This window comes from Triturus cristatus, chromosome 4_2 (assembly GCF_964204655.1).
Source record: "Triturus cristatus chromosome 4_2, aTriCri1.1, whole genome shotgun sequence".
Taxonomy (NCBI): Eukaryota; Metazoa; Chordata; class Amphibia; order Caudata; family Salamandridae; genus Triturus; species Triturus cristatus.
Window position 1 is genome coordinate 830079320 of NC_140586.1, and position 16461 is coordinate 830095780.

General features: G+C 47.8%; 4 pseudogenes; all 4 read left to right on the forward strand.

Annotated features, from left to right (window-relative positions):
• Positions 1 to 2727: 2727 nt before the first annotated feature.
• LOC146835149 (U7 small nuclear RNA) lies at positions 2728 to 2782 on the forward strand (annotated as a pseudogene).
• Positions 2783 to 6171: 3389 nt separating this feature from the next.
• LOC146835150 (U7 small nuclear RNA) lies at positions 6172 to 6226 on the forward strand (annotated as a pseudogene).
• Positions 6227 to 12622: 6396 nt separating this feature from the next.
• LOC146835151 (U7 small nuclear RNA) lies at positions 12623 to 12677 on the forward strand (annotated as a pseudogene).
• A 3389-nt stretch (positions 12678 to 16066) lies between these two features.
• On the forward strand, positions 16067 to 16121 carry LOC146835152 (U7 small nuclear RNA; annotated as a pseudogene).
• The last annotated feature ends 340 nt before the right edge of the window (positions 16122 to 16461 follow it).

Sequence of the window (16461 nt, forward strand, 5' to 3'; positions counted from 1 at the left end):
TTTTTTTTTTAAATATATTTTTCCCTCTTTTCGCATTTTTGTCCTGCAGCATATATTTAGCACCCGGAGAAAGTGATTTGCCCAGAATCAGGATGTTGCGCCGCTGAGACTCGAACATGTATCCCTAGCTCTCGAGTCAGCAGCTCTGGCCGCTGCACCACATCCTCTCCACTTCTGTGTTACTTGTCAGGGAGGTCCTTCCTTTGTCCCGAGTGATGATTGATAAAAACAGCATTTTATTTGTCACACAGTCTAAACGGATGCATCCCGATGCTTGTATTGACAGGGTCACCCGACTGGTGATGCCTGTGTTGTATGTGTGTGGGGTGGGTGGGTGTAGACAATGCTGCTAGGGAGGGCCTGATAAATGACGTGTCGAGCAGGCAGGGCCAGACTGGGAACCCAAAGCAGCCCTGGCAAATGTTATCAGACCAGCCCCCATATGGTGCGTGCGAGCGAGCCTAACCAATAGAACAGAAGTCTGGGGGAAGAAAATTAGTGAAAAATTGCATTATTGGTGCATTCTACACCAGTTTTTTCATTACATATTGAAATGTCTGTGTCTACTGAGGGTGAGGACACACACGGGCTTATTTACAAGATCCTGTGCGCTGATGGAAATTCACCTTTAGTGACGGTCCGGTGACACACACTGCAGGGCCATATCTAAAAGGCCACTTAAAGCCATGCTACGTGGCTTTTCGTGGCTTTTCATGGCCTTGTAGATATGGACTGAGGCAACGCAGCACAAGTTGCTGCGTTGCTTCACCCTGCAATAGGGAGGCGTGCCATGGGCATTACAGTGGGTGTTCCCACGTAACACCCATGGCATTTGACACATTCCCAGACTTACGAGATTTAATAAACCTGGAAATACGCAAAAAGCCTAAGCCTTCCAGGGGAGGTGTAAGTGAGGCGCAACAAGGAGAAATACCTTTATTTGTTCTCGTTTTTCCTTCTTCTCAGGCACGCTTGCACCATGGTGCAAGGGTGCTTGTGTCACCCCATGGCACCCCATTGTGAGCCAGTGAGGGGAAAAGGACAGGAATGCACGTATCTCATAAATTAAGGCTTATTCCGGTCCTTTTCTTTTGACTCAGGGCAGCGCAGCAAGATTTCTTGCAGTGCTGCCCTGTGCCAAAACCTCATAAATGAGGCCCTTAATTTGAAGAGGTTTGCCACATTTTATAGCTCTGTCCTCAAGTTCCCCTTAAAATTCTCCCCTCCCCCTACCTTGCATCTCCTGCCTCCACTAAAACATTAAGGGGTATATTTACATGGACAGTGACAGAGCGCGGCGTTAGCCTTCTTGGCGTAACGCAGCGCTCTGCCAATTTGGAAACGCAGGGCTGCAATGTTTTTACAACAATATGGTGCAGACCGGTGTTTCCCCCTGCTGTAGTGCTAATTAAAGCTGCCTAGCGCCAATGCAGGCACCCTTGGAACATAGAGCAAAGGTGACTGCGCTGGGGCATGATTGTTTACGTGCAGGAAGGTGTCCCTTTCTGCACATAAACAATCATACATGACTCCCAACAGCCACTCAGCAAGGCCTGCTCCCAAAACCCTGCACTGGCTCCTGGTTGCGGACAGAATAAAATGCAAGTCTCTATGTATCGCCCACAAATCTTTCTGGTAGAAAGGCCCCCCCATCCTCCAAGCCATCGTATCCCCTTACCACCCTAATAGACTTCTACGTTCATCCAGTCTCTAACTAAATGCGGTCCCAAAAATCAACAGGATGAGAAGGGGTGGTCGGTCCTTCCGCTTTACTTCCGCCAAGCTCTGGAACACACTTCCTCCCCATCCACGATCAGAACCAAATCTCCTTCCCTTCCGTAAACTTCTGAAAACTTGTTTTTTTCAAAACCCCTCCTACTAAGCTGCTGTGACCTGCCTCTCTCTCGGGTAGCGCTGGGACGCCTTCGGGTAGCCATGCACTCTACAAATGTCCATAACATAACATGCATGGCGTTTAGTTGTGTTTATGTGTACAATGCAGCACACATAGAAACAGTAAAAAAGGAGGAGAAATATGGCATTTTTCCTCATTGCGCCATGTAAAGACTAGGGGCATATTATCAAGGATGGCGTTAAAAGTTATCGCCGGTTTAGCGGCAGAACACCGCCGCTAAAGCGGCGATAATGGGCTTGATAATATGCCCTTGAGAATTCCAATAGAAGTCCATGTTCTGGTGTGAACATGGGCTTCCATTGTAATTTTCCACGGCATATTATCAAGCTCATTATCGCCGCTTTAGCAGCAGGTTTCTGCCGCTAAATCAGCGATAATTTTGAATCTGTTCTTGATAATATGCCCCCAGGTGTTTTTTTGTCTTAATTTTGGCACTGCCCCATATTTATACCACCCTTGTAAATATGGGGCAGCGGTTGTACGTATTTTAACCCGATCTAGCATGGACGCCAGGCGTCTCATTCCAGTGACGTAAAAAGCAATGGTGAGCCATTCTAGCCAGTGAGGTGCTTGGTTTGACGACGACAGATGTAAGTAGGGCGTGGCCACTGAATTAATATTTGCATATTTTCTGTGCAATGCTATCAACTTATTTTCTTTGGTTCTCTGTGCTAAATTCTCAATACTAACTTCTGTTAGTACCCTCAGATCTTTAACTCCTTCCCATTTTAATCAAAGTGAATATATATAAGTGGACCTAATAAACGTAGGTGTTACTTAGACCGACCCGTGAAATTGCTACGTTTTGTGTTAAGAATACAGCTCTTTACAATTTGTCTAGAAGGTTCCTCTTAAAGAGGAGCCGCCTATTCACGGTCAATGAAAGTTTTAGAGAAAATGCAGAAAAGAATTGCTTAGAAGCGGAATAAGAAATGGAATACATTTAGCGAGTTTGGCTAATTGTGTAGATTAAAGGTAGATATATCGCGAATATTTTGTAAACACAAATGAGATTAGCGAAGCTCATTTTTGTTAGTCGAAAATTGCTCAATTTTACCTTAATTTGAAAGCTGGGATTTTTTTAGTCCATGTAACTTCTACATATGCTGCTAAGTAGAATGCTTTGTGAGAAGTTGTAGATCGAGAGATAATTAAATGATTACAATGAGCTTGAAGTTCAACAAAACGGACATGCACAGTGTAAGGTAGCAGGCCCTGGAACCACTGGCTAAAGAAACAGTGACACTAGTTACAAAACGTACTTAACTGACCACGAGTTAGAGCACCCGGGCCCTTTTTAGGTTTCGCCTGCACAGCTGTGCTTGTGAAATCTATTGTTTTTTATATAAACTTAAAAAGGGGCTCACATCCCGCCCCTCTCTTTCCTGGCTTCTGTGCGTGCCACTTACTTTTCCTCCATTTATATTGGTTGTAGCATGTTTTCCTGCTTTTACAAAGGCTTGTTCCTTGACTGCTTCTCTTATCAGTTTCCCCCGGCCAAAATACTGTTAACATCTGCTTTGGTGGAACTCTTTTATTTTTTTATATAGTTTTCCCTATTTTCGCATTTTTGTCCTGCAGCATATATTTAGCACCCGGAGAAAGTGATTTGCCCAGAATCAGGATGTTGCGCCGCTGAGACTCGAACATGGATCCCTAGCTCTCGAGTCAGCAGCTCTGGCCGCTGCACCACATCCTCTCCACTTCTGTGTTACTTGTCAGGGAGGTCCTTCCTTTGTCCCGAGTGATGATTGATAAAGACAGCATTTTATTCGTCACACAGTCTAAACGGATGCATCCCGATGCTTGTATTGACAGGGTCAACCGACTGGCGATGCCTGTGTTGTATGTGTGTGAGGTGGGTGGGTGTAGACAGTGCCGCTAGGGAGGGCCTGATAAATGACGTGTCGAGCAGGCAGGGCCAGACTGGGAACCCAAAGCAGCCCTGGCAAATGTTATCAGACCAGCCCCCATACGGTGCGTGCGAGCGAGCCTAACCTATAGAACGGATGTCTGGGGGAAGAATATTTGTGAAGAATTGCATTATTGGTGCATTCTACACCAGTATTTTCATTATATATTGAAATGTCTGTGTTTACTGAGGGTGAGGACACTCACAGGCTTATTTACAAGCTCCTGTGCGCTGATGGAAATTCACTTTATTGACGGTCCGGTGGCACACACTGCAGGGCCATATCTAAAAGGCCACGTAAAGCCATGCTACGTGGCTTTTCGTGGCTTTTCATGGCCTTGTAGATATGGACTGAGGCAACGCAGCACAAGTTGCTGCGTTGCTTCACCCTGCAATAGGGAGGCGTGCCATGGGCGTTACAGTGGGTGTTCCCACGTAACACCCATGGCATTTGACACATTCCCAGACTTACGAGATTTAATAAACCTGGAAATACGCAAAAAGCCTAAGCCTTCCAGGGGAGGTGTAAGTGAGGCGCAACAAGGAGAAATACCTTTATTTGTTCTCGTTTTTCCTTCTTCTCAGGCACGCTTGCACCATGGTGCAAGGGTGCTTGTGTCACCCCATGGCACCCCATTGTGAGCCAGTGAGGGTAAAAGGACAGGAATGCACGTATCTCATAAATTAAGGCTTATTCCGGTCCTTTTCTTTTGACTCAGGGCAGCGCAGCAAGATTTCTTGCAGTGCTGCCCTGTGCCAAAACCTCATAAATGAGGCCCTTAATTTGAAGAGGTTTGCCACATTTTATAGCTCTGTCCTCAAGTTCCCCTTAAAATTCTCCACTCCCCCTACCTTGCATCTCCTGCCTCCACTAAAACATTAAGGGGTATATTTACATGGAAAGTGACAGAGCGCGGCATTAGCCTTCTTGGCTTAACGCAGCGCTCTGCCACTTTGGAAACGCAGGGCTGCAATGTTTTTACAACAATATGGTGCAGCCCGGTGTTTCCCCCTGCTGTAGTGCTAATTAAAGCTGCCTAGCGCCAATGCAGGCACCCTTGGAACATAGAGCAAAGGTGACTGCGCTGGGGAATGATTGTTTACGTGCAGGAAGGTGTCCCTTTCTGCACATAAACAATCATACATGACTCCCAACAGCCACTCAGCAAGGCCTGCTCCCAAAACCCTGCACTGGCTCCCGGTTGCGGACAGAATAAAATGCAAGTCTCTATGTATCGCCCACAAATCTTTCTGGTAGAAAGGCCCCCCCATCCTCCAAGCCATCGTATCCCCTTACCACCCTAATAGACTCCTACGTTCATCCAGTCTCTACCTAACTGCGGTCCCAAAAATCAACAGGATGAGAAGGGGTGGTCGGTCCTTCCGCTTTACTTCCGCCAAGGTCTGGAACACGCTTCCTCCCCATCCACGATCAGAACCAAATCTCCTTCCCTTCCGTAAACTCCTGAAAACTTGTTTTTTTCAAAACCCCTCCTACTAAGCTGCTGTGACCTGCCTCTCTCTCGGGTAGCGCCGGGACGCCTTCGGGTAGCCATGCACTCTACAAATATCCATAACATAACGTGCATGGCGTTTAGTTGTGTTTATGTGTACAATGCAGCACACATAGAAACAGCAAAAACAAGGAGAAATATGGCATTTTTCCTCATTGCGCTATGTAAAGACTAGGGGCATATTATCAAGGATGGCGTTAAAACTTATTGCCGGTTTAGCGGCAGAACACCGCCGCTAAAGCGGCGATAATGGGCTTGATAATATGCCCTTGAGAATTCCAATAGAAGTCCATGTTCTGGTGTGAACATGGGCTTCCATTGTAATTTTCCACGGCATATTATCAAGCCCATTATCGTCGCTTTAGCAGCAGTTTTCTGCCGCTAAACCGGCAATAATTTTGAATCTGTTCTTGATAATATGCCCCCATGTATTTTTTTGTCTTAATTTTGGCGCTGCCCCATATTTACACCACCCTTGTAAATATGGGGCAGCGGTTGTACGTATTTTAACCCGATCTAGCATGGACGCCAGGCGTCTCATTCCAGTGACGTAAAAAGCGATGGCGAGCTTTCTAGCCAGTGAGGTGCTTAATTTGACGACGACAGATGTAAGTAGGGCGTGGCCACTGAACTAATATTTGCATATTTTCTGTGCAATGCTATCTACTTCTTTTCTTTGGTTCTCTGTGCTAAATTCTCAATACTAACTTCTGTTAGTACCCTCAGATCTTTAACTCCTTCCCATTTTAATCAAAGTGAATATATATAAGTGGACCTAATAAACGTAGGTGTTACTTAGCCTGACCCGTGAAATTGCTACGTTTTGTGTTAAGAATACAGCTCTTTACCATTTGTTTAGAAGGTTCCTCTTAAAGAGGAGCCGCCTATTCACGGTTAATGAAAGTTTTAGAGAAAATGCGGGAAAGAATTGCTTAGAAGCGGGATAAGAAATGGAATACATTTAGCGAGTTTGGCTAATTGTGTAGATTAAAGGTAGATATATCGCGAAAATTTTGTAAATACAAACAAGATTAGCGAAGCTCATTTTTGTTAGTTGAAAATTGCTCAATTTTACCTTAATTTGAAAGCTGGGATTTTTTTAGTCAATGTAACTTCTACATATGCTGCTAAGTAGAATGCTTTGTGAGAAGTTGTCGCTCGAGAGATAATTAAATGATTACAACGAGCTTAAAGTTCAACAAAACGGACATGCACAGTGTAAGGTAGCAGGCCCTGGAACCACTGGCTAAAGAAACAGTGACACTAGTTACAAAACTTACTTAACTGACCACGAGTTAGAGCACCCGGGCCCTTTTTAGGTTTCGCCTGCACAGCTGTGCTTGTGAAATCTATTGTTTTTTATATAAACTTAAAAAGGGGCTCACATCCCGCCCCTCTATTTCCTGGCTTCTGTGCGTGCCACTTACTTTTCCTCCATTTATATTGGTTGTAGCATGTTTTCCTGCTTTTACAAAGGCTTGTTCCTTGACTGCTTCTCTTATCAGTTTCCCCCGGCCAAAATACTGTTAACATCTGCTTTGGTGGAACTCTTTTTTTTTAATATAGTTTTCCCTCTTTTCGGATTTTTGTCCTGCAGCATATATTTAGCACCCGGAGAAAGTGATTTGCCCAGAATCAGGATGTTGCGCCGCTGAGACTCGAACATGGATCCCTAGCTCTCGAGTCAGCAGCTCTGGCCGCGGCACCACATCCTCTCCACTTCTGTGTTACTTGTCAGGGAGGTCCTTCCTTTGTCCCGAGTGATGATTGATAAAAACAGCATTTTATTCGTCACACAGTCTAAACGGATGCATCCCGATGCTTGTATTGACAGGGTCACCCGACTGGTGATGCCTGTGTTGTATGTGTGTGGGGTGGGTGGGTGTAGACAGTGCCGCTAGGGAGGGCCTGATAAATGACGTGTCGAGCAGGCAGGGCCAGAATGGGAACACAAAGCAGCCCTGGCAAATGTTATCAGACCAGCCCCCATATGGTGCGTGCGAGCGAGCCTAACCAATAGAACAGAAGTCTGGGGTAAGAAAATTTGTGAAAAATTGCATTATTGGTGCATTCTACACCAGTTTTTTCATTATATATTGAAATGTCTGTGTCTACTGAGGGTGAGGACACACACGGGCTTATTTACAAGCTCCTGTGCGCTGATGGAAATTCACCTTTAGTGACGGTCTGGCGGCACACACTGCAGGACCATATGTAAAAGGCCACGTAAGGCCATGCTACGTGGCTTTTCGTGGCTTTTCATGGCCTTGTAGATATGGACTGAAGCAACGCAGCACAAGTTGCTGCGTTGCTTCACCCTGCAATAGGGAGGCGTGCCATGGGCATTACAGTGGGTGTTCCCACGTAACACCCATGGCATTTGACACATTCCCAGACTTACGAGATTTAATAAACCTGGAAACACGCAAAAAGCCTAAGCCTTCCAGGGTAGGTGTAAGTGAGGCGCAACAAGGAGAAATATCTTTATTTGTTCTCGTTTTTCCTTTTTCTCAGGCACGCTTGCACCATGGTGCAAGGGTGCTTGTGTCACCCCATGGCACCCCATTGTGAGCCAGTGAGGGGAAAAGGACAGGAATGCACGTATCTCATAAATTAAGGCTTATTCCGGTCCTTTTCTTTTGACTCAGGGCAGCGCAGCAAGATTTCTTGCAGTGCTGCCCTGTGCCAAATCCTCATCAATCAATCAATCAATCAAGGCATTTATATAGCGCACTACTCACCCAGAGGGTCTCAAGGCGCTAGGGGAGGGGGGTCTGCTACTGCTCGAACAGCCAGGTCCTGAGTTGTTTCCTGAAGGCGAGGTGGTCCTGGGTCAGGCGGAGGTGGGTCGGGAGGGAGTTCCATGTCTTGGCGGCGAGGTGGGAGAAGGACCGTCCCCCTGTGGTGGCTCTTCGGATGCGGGGGACGGTGGCGAGGGCGTGGCTGGTCGATCGAAGCTGGCGTTTGGGAGCGTAGAAGTTAAGGCGGCTGTTGAGGTATCCTGGGCCTTGGTTGTGTAGGGCTTTGTGTGCGTGGGTGAGGAGACGGAAGGTGATTCTCTTGTTGACCGGGAGCCAGTGCAGGTCTCTCAGGTGTCCGTAGATGTGGCTGTGACGGGGGATGTCCAGGATGAGTCGCGCTGAGGCGTTCTGGATCCGCTGGAGTCTCTTCTGGAGTTTGGCGGTGGTTCCGGCGTAAAGGGAGTTTCTGTAGTCCAGGCGGCTGGTGACGAGGGCCTGGGTGACCGTCTTCCTGGTCTCGGTGGGGATCCACCGGAAGATCTTACGTAGCATGCGCAGGATGTTAAAGCACGACGAGGAGACGGCGTTGACTTGTCTGGTCATGGAGAGGGAGGAGTCCAGGATGAAGCCCAGGTTGCGTGCGTGGTCTGTTGGTTGGGGTGTGCTGCCTAGTGCGGGGGGCCACCAGGAGTCGTCCCAGGCGGAGGGTGAGGATCCCAGGATGAGGACTTCCGTCTTGTCCGCGTTCAGTTTCAGGCGACTGTTCGTCATCCATTCGGCTACCTCTTTCATCCCTTTGTGAAGGTTGGCTCTGGCGGTGGCGGGGTCGTTGGTGAGGGAGAGGATCAGCTGGGTATCGTCGGCGTAGGAGATGATGTTGAGGTTGTGCTGGCGTGCGATGTCTGCGAGGGGGCACATGTAGACGTTGAAGAGGGTTGGACTGAGCGAGGACCCTTGAGGAACGCCGCAGATGACTTCGGTGGCTTCAGATCTGAACGGGGGGAGGCGGACTCTCTGTGTCCTTCCGGCGAGGAAGGAGATGATCCATTCCAGTGCCTTCTCCTGGATTCCGACGTTGCTGAGTCGCTGCACTAGTGTACGGTGGCAGACAGTGTCGAAGGCCGCGGAGAGGTCTAGGAGGATGAGGGCCGCTGTTTCTCCATTGTCAAGCAGTGCTCGGATGTCATCGGTGGCTGCGATCAGGGCGGTCTCGGTGCTGTGGTTGGCTCGGAAGCCAGACTGCGAGAGGACGAGGAAACCGTTTGTCTTGAGGAAGGCGGCCAGCTGCTTGTTGACGGTCTTCTCGATGACTTTTGCAGGGAACGGGAGCAGCGAGATGGGGCGGTAGTTCTTGAGGTCGGTGGGGTCGGCTGATGGCTTCTTTAGTAGAGCGCTGAGTTCGGCGTGCTTCCAGCTCTCCGGGAAGGTCGCGGTGTCGAAGGAGGTGTTGATGATGTCCCGCAGGTGGGGTGCGATGACAGCGTCGGCCTTGTTGAAGACGTGGTGAGGGCAGGGGTCGGTCGGAGATCCAGAGTGGATGGAGTTCATTGTGCGGACGGTATCTTCGAAGCTGATCGGGGTCCAGGCGCGGAGGGTGGTGGTGGGGGGCGGTGGTTCGGTCGTGGCGTACGTCGGTTGAGTGATGAAGCTGTTGTGTATGTCCGCGATCTTGTTGTGGAAGTAGGAGGCGAGGGAGTTGCAGAGGTCTTGCGAAGGGGTGATGTCGTTGTTTCCGGCGTTGGGGTTGGAGAGCTCTTTGACGATGTTGAAGAGTTCTTTGCTGTTGTGTGCGTTTTTGTCCAGTCGTTCCTTGAATGCAGTTTTCTTGGTTGCATGGATGAGTTGGTGGTGTTTTCGGGTGGCGAGCTTGAGGGCAGTCATGTTGTCCGGTGTTGGGTCTCTGCGCCAGGTTCTCTCGAGGGCTCGCCAGTCCTTCTTGGAGCTCTTGAGTTCGTCGGTGAACCATGGGGCTTTCTTGCTGCCGGGTCTGCTAGGCGGGGGTCCTCAGGGGGGCGAGGTCGTCTGCGCAGTCGCTGATCCATTTCGTGAGGTTGGTGGCCGCTTGGCTGGGGTTCGTTGCGCTGGTGGGTGGGTTCTTGCTCAGGGAAGTCGCGAGCTGGTCGGCTGTGATCTTGTTCCAGCTTCTGCGTGCAACCTGTTGCTGTTGGTAGTGGATCGTGGTCCTTTTGAAGCTGAAGTGGACGCAGCTGTGGTCCGTCCAGTGGAGTCCGGTGGCGTGGCGTGGCTGAAGGCGATGTTCTTGCTGGATGAAAAGACGGGGTCGAGTGTGTGTCCGGCGTAGTAGGTGGGGGTGGTCACCAGCTGCTTGAGTCCGAGGTTTGTGAGATTGTCCAGCAGGGTGGTGGTGTTGCGGTCGTTGTTGTTCTCCAGGTGGAAGTTGAGGTCCCCGAGGAGGATGTAGTCAGCGGAGGGGAGGGCGTGCGGGCTGATGAAGTCGGCGATGTCTTCGCTGAATTGTGTGCGTGGTCCCGGGGGTCTGTAGATGAGGGTGCCTCTGAGGGTGGTCTTGGGGTTGATGTGGACCTGGAAGTGCAGGTGCTCGGCGGGTGCGAGGGTGTCGTCGGTGTTGGTCGTGATTCGGATGGTGTTCCTGTGGATGATGGCGATGCCTCCTCCGGTCTGGTTGATGCGGTCCCTTCGGATGATCTTATAGCCGTCTGGGATGGCGATGGCGATGTCGGGCGCTGAAGAGGCGTTCATCCAGGTTTCCGCGAGGAAGGCGACGTCTGGTGAAGTAGTGTCGAGCAGGTTCCAGAGCTCGATGGCGTGTCTGTGGACGGAGCGGGTGTTGAGTAGGATGCACTTTAGGTGGCTGCTGCTGTTGCTCGTCTTGGTCTTGGTCGGTGCAGGAGTAGTGCAGGTCCGGATGCAGGTGAACTTGCAGGAGTGGCAGCAGAAGGGTCCGTGGGTGCGTCGCGGGGTGGCTCGGTAGCAACCCGGGGTTCATAAATGAGGCCCTTAATTTGAAGAGGTTTGCCACATTTTATACCTCTGTCCTCAAGTTCCCCTTAAAATTCTCCCCTCCCCCTACCTTGCATCTCCTGCCTCCACTAAAACATTAAGGGGTATATTTACATGGAAAGTGACAGAGCGCGGCGTTAGCCTTCTTGGCTTAACGCAGCGCTCTGCCACTTTGGAAACGCAGGGCTGCAATGTTTTTACAACAATATGGTGCAGCCCGGTGTTTCCCCCTGCTGTAGTGCTAATTAAAGCTGCCTAGCGCCAATGCAGGCACCCTTGGAACATAGAGCAAAGGTGACTGCGATGGGGCATGATTGTTTACGTGCAGAAAGGTGTCCCTTTCTGCACATAAACAATCATACATGACTCCCAACAGCCACTCAGCAAGGCCTGCTCCCAAAACCCTGCACTGGCTCCCGGTTGCGGACAGAATAAAATGCAAGTCTCTATGTATCGCCCACAAATCTTTCTGGTAGAAAGGCCCCCCCATCCTCCAAGCCATCGTATCCCCTTACCACCCTAATAGACTCCTACGTTCATCCAGTCTCTACCTAACTGTGGTCCCAAAAATCAACAGGATGAGAAGGGGTGGTCGGTCCTTCCGCTTTACTTCCGCCAAGGTCTAGAACACGCTTCCTCCCCATCCACGATCAGAACCAAATCTCCTTCCCTAAACTCCTGAAAACTTGTTTTTTTCAAAACCCCTCCTACTAAGCTGCTGTGACCTGCCTCTCTCTCGGGTAGCGCCGGGACGCCTTCGGGTAGCCATGCACTCTACAAATATCCATAACATAACGTGCATGGCGTTTAGTTGTGTTTATGTGTACAATGCAGCACACATAGAAACAGCAAAAACGAGGAGAAATATGGCATTTTTCCTCATTGCGCCATGTTAAGACTAGGGGCATATTATCAAGGATGGCGTTAAAAGTTATCGCCGGTTTAGCGGCAGAACACCGCCACTAAAGCGGCGATAATGGGCTTGATAATATGCCCTTGAGAATTCCAATAGAAGTCCATGTTCTGGTGTGAACATGGGCTTCCATTGTAATTTTCCACGGCATATTAACAAGCCCATTATCGCCGCTTTAGCAGCAGTTTTCTGCCGCTAAACCGGCGATAATTTTAAATCTGTTCTTGATAATATGCCCCCATGTATTTTTTTGTCTTAATTTTGGCGCTGCCCCATATTTACACCACCCTTGTAAATATGGGGCAGCGGTTGTACGTATTTTAACCCGATCTAGCATGGATGCCAGGCGTCTCATTCCAGTGACGTAAAAAGCAATGGCGAGCCATTCTAGCCAGTGAGGTGCTTGGTTTGACGACGACAGATGTAAGTAGGGCGTGGCAACTGAACTAATATTTGCATATTTTCTGTGCAATGCTATCAACTTCTTTTCTTTGGTTCTCTGTGCTAAATTCTCAATACTAACTTCTGTTAGTACCCTCAGATCTTTAACTCCTTCCCATTTTAATCAAAGTGAAGATATATAAGTGGACCTAATAAACGTAGGTGTTACTTAGCCTGACCCGTGAAATTGCTACGCTTGGTGTTAAGAATACAGCTCTTTACAATTTGTCTAGAAGGTTCCTCTTAAATAGGAGCCGCCTATTCATGGTTAATGAAAGTTTTAGAGAAAAGGCAGAAAAGATTTGCTTAGAAGCGGGATAAGAAATGGAATACATTTAGCGAGTTTGGCTAATTGTGTAGATTAAAGGTAGATATATCGCAAATATTTTGTAAACACAAACGAGATTAGCGAAGCTCATTTTTGTTAGTTGAAAATTGCTCAATTTTACCTTAATTTGAAAGCTGGGTTTTTTTTAAGTCCATGTAACTTCTACATATGCTGCTAAGTAGAATGCTTTGTGAGAAGTTGTAGATCGAGAGATAATTAAATGATTACAATGAGCTTAAAGTTCAACAAAACGGACATGCACAGTGTAAGGTAGCAGGCCCTGGAACCACTGGCTAAAGAAACAGTGACACTAGTTACAAAACTTACTTAACTGACCACGAGTTAGAGCACCCGGGCCCTTTTTAGGTTTCGCCTGCACAGCTGTGCTGGTGAAATCTATTGTTTTTTATATAAACTTAAAAAGGGGCTCACATCCCACCCCTCTCTTTCCACGCTTCTGTGCGTGCCACTTACTTTTCCTCCATTTATATTGGTTGTAGCATGTTTTCCTGCTTTTACAAAGGCTTGTTCCTTGACTGCTTCTCTTATCAGTTTCCCCCGGCCAAAATACTGTTAACATCTGCTTTGGTGGAACTCTTTTTTTTTTTATATAGTTTTCCCTCTTTTCGCATTTTTGTCCTGCAGCATATATTTAGCACCCGGAGAAAGTGATTTGCCCAGAATCAGGATGTTGCGCCGCTGAGACTCGAACATGGATCTCTAGCTCTCGAGTCAGCAGCTCTGGCCGCTGCACCACATCCTCTCCACTTCTGTGTTACTTGTCAGGGAGGTCCTTCCTTTGTCCCAAGTGATGATTGATAAAAACAGCATTTTATTCGTCACACAGTCTAAACGGATGCATCCCGATGCTTGTATTGACAGGGTCAACCGACTGGCGATGCCTGTGTTGTATGTGTGTGAGGTGGGTGGGTGTAGACAGTGCCGCTAGGGAGGGCCTGATAAATGATGTGTCGAGCAGGCAGGGCCAGAATGGGAACACAAAGCAGCTCTGGCAAATGTTATCAGACCAGCCCCCATATGGTGCGTGCGATCGAGCCTAACCTATAGAACGGATGTCTGGGGGAAGAACATTTGTGAAGAATTGCATTATTGGTGCATTCTACACCAGTATTTTCATTATATATTGAAATGTCTGTGTTTACTGAGGGTGAGGACACTCACAGGCTTATTTACAAGCTCCTGTGCGCTGATGGAAATTCACTTTATTGACGGTCCGGTGGCACACACTTCAGGGCCATATCTAAAAGGCCACGTAAAGCCATGCTACGTGGCTTTTCGTGGCTTTTCATGGCCTTGTAGATATGGACTGAGGCAACGCAGCACAAGTTGCTGCGTTGCTTCACCCTGCAATAGGGAGGCGTGCCATGGGCATTACAGTGGGTGTTCCCACGTAACACCCATGGTATTTGACACATTCCCAGACTTACGAGATTTAATAAACCTGGAAATACGCAAAAATCCTAAGCCTTCCAGGGGAGGTGTAAGTGAGGCGCAACAAGGAGAAATACCTTTATTTGTTCTCGTTTTTCCTTTTTCTCAGGCACGCTTGCACCATGGTGCAAGGGTGCTTGTGTCACCCCATGGCACCCCATTGTGAGCCAGTGAGGGTAAAAGGACAGGAATGCACGTATCTCATAAATTAAGGCTTATTCCGGTCCTTTTCTTTTGACTCAGGGCAGCGCAGCAAGATTTCTTGCAGTGCTGCCCTGTGCCAAAACCTCATAAATGAGGCCCTTAATTTGAAGAGGTTTGCCACATTTTATACCTCTGTCCTCAAGTTCCCCTTAAAATTCTCCCCTCCCCCTACCTTGCATCTCCTGCCTCCACTAAAACATTAAGGGGTATATGTACATGGAAAGTGACAGAGCGCGGCGTTAGCCTTCTTGGCGTAACGCAGCGCTCTGCCACTTTGGAAACGCAGGGCTGCAATGTTTTTACAACAATATGGTGCAGCCTGGTGTTTCCCCCTGCTGTAGTGCTAATTAAAGCTGCCTAGCGCCAATGCAGGCACCCTTGGAACATAGAGCAAAGGTGACTGCGCTGGGGCATGATTGTTTACGTGCAGGAAGGTGTCCCTTTCTGCACATAAACAATCATACATGACTCCCAACAGCCACTCAGCAAGGCCTGCTCCCAAAACCCTGCACTGGCTCCCGGTTGCGGACAGAATAAAATGCAAGTCTCTATGTATCGCCCACAAATCTTTCTGGTAGAAAGGCCCCCCCATCCTCCAAGCCATCGTATCCCCTTACCACCCAAATAGACTTCTACGTTCATCCAGTCTCTAACTAAATGCGGTCCCAAAAATCAACAGGATGAGAAGGGGTGGTCGGTCCTTCCGCTTTACTTCCGACAAGCTCTGGAACACGCTCCCTCCCCATCCACGATCAGAACCAAATCTCCTTCCCTTCCGTAAACTTCTGAAAACTTGTTTTTTTCAAAACCCCTCCTACTAAGCTGCTGTGACCTGCCTCTCTCACGGGTAGCGCTGGGACGCCTTTGGGTAGCCATGCACTCTACAAATATCCATAACATAACGTGCATGGCGTTTAGTTGTGTTTATGTGTACAATGCAGCACACATAGAAACAGCAAAAACGAGGAGAAATATGGCATTTTTCCTCATTGCGCCATGTAAAGACTAGGGGCATATTATCAAGGATGGCGTTAAAAGTTATCGCCGGTTTAGCGGCAGAACACCGCCGCTAAAGCGGCGATAATGGGATTGATAATATGCCCTTGAGAATTCCAATAGAAGTCCATGTTCTGGTGTGAACATGGGCTTCCATTGTAATTTTCCACTGCATATTATCAAGCCCATTATCGCCGCTTTAGCAGCAGTTTTCTGCCGCTAAATCAGCGATAATTTTAAATCTGTTCTTGATAATATGCCCCCAGGTGTTTTTTTGTCTTAATTTTGGCACTGCGCCATATTCACACCACCCTTGTAAATATGGGGCAGCAGTTGTACGTATTTTAACCCGATCTAGCATGGATGCCAGGCGTCTCATTCCAGTGACGTAAAAAGCAATGGCGAGCCATTCTAGCCAGTGAGGTGCTTGGTTTGACGACGACAGATGTAAGTAGGGCGTGGTCACTGAACTAATATTTGCATATTTTCTGTGCAATGCTATCAACTTCTTTTCTTTGGTTCTCTGTGCTAAATTCTCAATACTAACTTCTGCTAGTACCCTCAGATCTTTAACTCCTTCCCATTTTAATCAAAGTGAAGATATATAAGTGGACCTAATAAACGTAGGTGTTACTTAGCCCGACCCTGAAATTGCTACGTTTTGTGCTAAGAATACAGCTCTTTACAATTTGTCTAGAAGGTTCCTCTTAAAGAGGAGCCGTCTATTCACGGTTAATCAAAGTTTTAGAGAAAATGCAGAAAAGAATTGCTTAGAAGCGGAGTAAGAAATGGAATACATTTAGCAAGTTTGGCTAATTGTGTAGATTAAAGGTAGATATATCGTGAATATTTAGTAAACACAAACGAGATTAGCGAAGCTCATTTTTGTTAGTTGAAAATTGCTCAATTTTACCTTAATTTGAAAGCTGGGATTTTTTTAGTCCATGTAACTTCTACATATGCTGCTAAGTAGAATTCTTTGTGAGAAGTTGTCGCTCGAGAGATAATTAAATGATTACAACGAGCTTAAAGTTCAACAAAACGGACATGCACAGTGTAAGGT